We start from the raw sequence: 4,410 nt of genomic DNA on the forward strand, positions 1-4,410 counted from the left end.
ACAAATAATTAATACACACATACTCTTAAAACTATACTAAATTCTTGACATTGAAGCACTCACTGTGAAGTTGGATTCAAGGGATAGCAGGCATATGCTACCGCACGAGCCACGTGTTCGTGAGCTCGGCACTTCGCACAACTTCGGGAAATCGAGAAAGAAGCCGAGTGTGAGCATTTCCTTCTTGCTCTTATAATAACTGAAATACGACCTCGCAATAATTGGCATGCGATCAGAGATGCCAGAAAAGCACCGTCGGGCAGTGTGGCCAGATCTGGCATAATTGAGTGCATCGACGTCGACATTAGTAACGATGAACTTCCTTAGCGTCTAACGAAGTGGTGGGGATAGCAGGCATATACTACCGCTCGAGCCACGCATGCGTGAGCTCGACACTTCGCGCAGCTTCGGGAAAACGATAAAGAACGCTAGCGTGAGCCTTTCCTTCTTGCTCTTGTAACAACTGAAATACGATCTCGCGATAATCGGCATACGATTCCAAGTCTCGACTGTCCCAGCATTTTTACTTTCCGACCTATGCAAGGTGAAAGGAAAGTACCATAACGAAGAAAAATTTCGAAAACTTTTTTTAGCGAAAATACACGTTTTAAGACCCACTGATCATATTGTGACTGTTAAAAAAAAGAAATTTTTTTTCTGTGCCTAAACGACTGAATGTATTTCAATGAAACTTTACATTTATGTTTTATATCCCCGTTTCAATGTCTGATTAAATTTTGAGCGTGATCAGCTCCCGGATAGTGATGATTATACGTGTTATAGTTTTATAATTACGATCTAAATAGGAGAATTAATTGCTACAGAAATAGATTAATCCTGACTTTTTCCGCTATGTTTTTCAATAACCGTATCAATTTGTTACACAGAATCAAATGTTATACAGGATGTACGGCCGCCCCTGGGAAAAATTTTAATGTGAGATTCTAAAGGCCAAAATAATACGAAAATCAAGAATATCAATTTTTTGATTGAGGCTCCGTTATAAAGTTATTAAAAAATTTCAAATCATTCTGATAAAATTATTTTTAGTTGCGGTGGTCAGTTACAATCATTTTTGGTAAATAAACATAACCCTGAAAACCTACGCACTTTCGAGAAAAAAATTTCTGACCGAAAATCTAACGCGAGACCAGAAATGCACCCCCGAAATTTCATGCGAATCTTTAAAATGTCGTCACTTCTAAACGGATTGGGGGATTTTAATGTTTCAAACGGCAAAGAACGCGTATTTTGGTGAAGAATATGTAGAAATTCTAAAAATATTGGAAAAGTTGTTCCTTAATCCCGTAAAGTGATAAAAATGGTCCAATTTTCAAACGGCCATAACTCCTACAATAGTGAATGGATTTGATTGAAATTGTTTTCTGAAGTAGAGCTCATAGGTATCTACAAAAAAGTATTAGACAACTTTTTCTGTTTAGTGCTAACCAAATTTATTAAAAATGAAAAACGAATTTGTAAGAAAAATCGACAGGGTGCTTATTGGAAATAGGTGGTGGAATAAATAAAATAATTTAAACGATATAACTTTTACTAAGCTTTATTTGAAACACTTGGAAGGCACGTCTTTACGCATTGAAAGAAACATACAGAATGAGAAAGGTCAGTGACGAAGAATTCGTCCCGTACCCTCAGACCCAATCGGTCCTATACTTTGTCTAAACAAGTCAAGGAAGGGACACAGCTGCACCCTCTTGACTCGTATCTCTAAACGCAACATACGCGTCGATGGTTTTTGTTACGTAAAGAAAACTTTCTCTTTTTAGAAGAGAAAAACCAACAGTGCTTAAATTCGGCGAAAAAAAAATGTCAAATCGTTCTGAAAAAATTATTTTCGATTGCGGGAGTTAATTACAATTATTTTTAGTCATTAGACATACCCTCGAAATCCTACCCACTTTCGAAAACAAAATTTGAGTAGGTCGAAAAATTTGTCAAGAAAATTAAAATATTTTATATCGTTCTAGAAAAATTATTATTAGTTACGGGGGTCGATTACAATCATTTTTGGTGAACAGAATACCCCCGAAATCCTACGCATTTTCGAGAAAAAAATTCAGAAAGAGGCCTAAATTTTTCGACGAAAAAAGAATTTCTTTTTTTTTTAATAGTCACAATATGATGAGGGGGTCGTAAAACGTGTATTTCCTACAAAAAAAGTTGTGTATTCCTACAAAATAATTTTTTCCAGAATGATATGAAATATTTTAATTTTCTCGAAAAATTTTTCGACCTACTCAAATTTTGTTTTCGAAAGTGCGTAGGATTTCGAGGGTATGTCTAATGACTAAAAATAATTGTAATTAACTCCCACAATCGAAAATAATTTTTTCAGAACGATTTGAAATTTTTTTTTTCGCCGAATTTAAGCACCCTGTCGATTTTTCTTACAAATTCGTTTTTCATTTTTAATAAATTTGGTTAGCACTAAACAGAAAAAGTTGTCTAATACTTTTTTGTAGATACCTATGAGCTCTACTTCAGAAAACAATTTCAATCAAATCCATTCACTATTGTAGGAGTTATGGCCGTTTGAAAATTGGACCATTTTTATCACTTTACGGGATTAAGGAACAACTTTTCCAATATTTTTAGAATTTCTACATATTCTTCACCAAAATACGCGTTCTTTGCCGTTTGAAACATTAAAATCCCCCAATCCGTTTAGAAGTGACGACATTTTAAAGATTCGCATGAAATTTCGGGGGTGCATTTCTGGTCTCGCGTTAGATTTTCGGTCAGAAATTTTTTTCTCGAAAGTGCGTAGGTTTTCAGGGTTATGTTTATTTACCAAAAATGATTGTAACTGACCACCGCAACTAAAAATAATTTTATCAGAATGATTTGAAATTTTTTAATAACTTTATAACGGAGCCTCAATCAAAAAATTGATATTCTTGATTTTCGTATTATTTTGGCCTTTAGAATCTCACATTAAAATTTTTCCCAGGGGCGGCCGTACATCCTGTATAACATTTGATTCTGTGTAACAAATTGATACGGTTATTGAAAAACATAGCGGAAAAAGTCAGGATTAATCTATTTCTGTAGCAATTAATTCTCCTATTTAGATCGTAATTATAAAACTATAACACGTATAATCATCACTATCCGGGAGCTGATCACGCTCAAAATTTAATCAGACATTGAAACGGGGATATAAAACATAAATGTAAAGTTTCATTGAAATACATTCAGTCGTTTAGGCACAGAAAAAAAATTTCTTTTTTTTAACAGTCACAATATGATCAGTGGGTCTTAAAACGTGTATTTTCGCTAAAAAAAGTTTTCGAAATTTTTCTTCGTTATGGTACTTTCCTTTCACCTTGCATAGGTCGGAAAGTAAAAATGCTGGGACAGTCGAGACTTGGAATCGTATGCCGATTATCGCGAGATCGTATTTCAGTTGTTACAAGAGCAAGAAGGAAAGGCTCACGCTAGCGTTCTTTATCGTTTTCCCGAAGCTGCGCGAAGTGTCGAGCTCACGCATGCGTGGCTCGAGCGGTAGTATATGCCTGCTATCCCCACCACTTCGTTAGACGCTAAGGAAGTTCATCGTTACTAATGTCGACGTCGATGCACTCAATTATGCCAGATCTGGCCACACTGGGCCACACTGCCGTCGGGTGCAGAGATGCCAGAAAAGCACCGCCGGGTGCACACGCAACATGCCAGATACGCGTACGTGAGCTCGTGGAGTTTCGGAAAGTCGACAAAGGCAAACTGACGCATGCCCTCTTTCTCGATTCTCCGAAGCTGCCCGAAGTAATTTCGGATCGCCTCGTGGGAGTCGAGAGAGAAAGGCTCACATTTGCCTTCTCGCTCTAAACAACTGAAATCCGACCTCCCGTGAACGGCATACGATTTGGATTCTCGAGCCGAGATTCTCGACTGCCCAGGCATTTTTACTTTCCGACCTATGTAGGCGCACATAAGCAAAGTACCCATAATGAAAAAAAAATTTTGTAAAATTTATTTTACGGAAATACACGTTTTAAGACCCCCTGATCATATTTTAATTATTGAAAAAAAAGAAATTTTTTTTATTCCCATGTATGAGCACACATATGTATATTATTAATACGATTTTTGAAAATCAAAATACTTTCAGATTGAAAATTAATAAATTAAAATGAGATTCCACTTTTTACCTGTTAGAAACGTAGAAATCAAGGAATGCCTGAAGCAGGCCATGTGCTTCTCCTTAGCGCGCCTCCCCCTCTTAAAGGAGGATCGGCCAGAATGTTTAGACAAAGAAGGACCGTACTGTCAAGGGTGCCCTCACGACCCTGGTTTTCTGTCAGGGTACAGAACTGTATTGGCTTTTGCCGTGAGCAGATATACGCTACAGTTTTAAGAAACAAGCCGTGTCGATTTATTTAAAACGCC

The sequence above is a fragment of the Colletes gigas genome, unplaced genomic scaffold (assembly GCF_013123115.1).
Source record: "Colletes gigas isolate AHSC1104 unplaced genomic scaffold, ASM1312311v1 Colletes_gigas_Sc00059, whole genome shotgun sequence".
In the NCBI taxonomy this organism is placed as follows: Eukaryota; Metazoa; Arthropoda; class Insecta; order Hymenoptera; family Colletidae; genus Colletes; species Colletes gigas.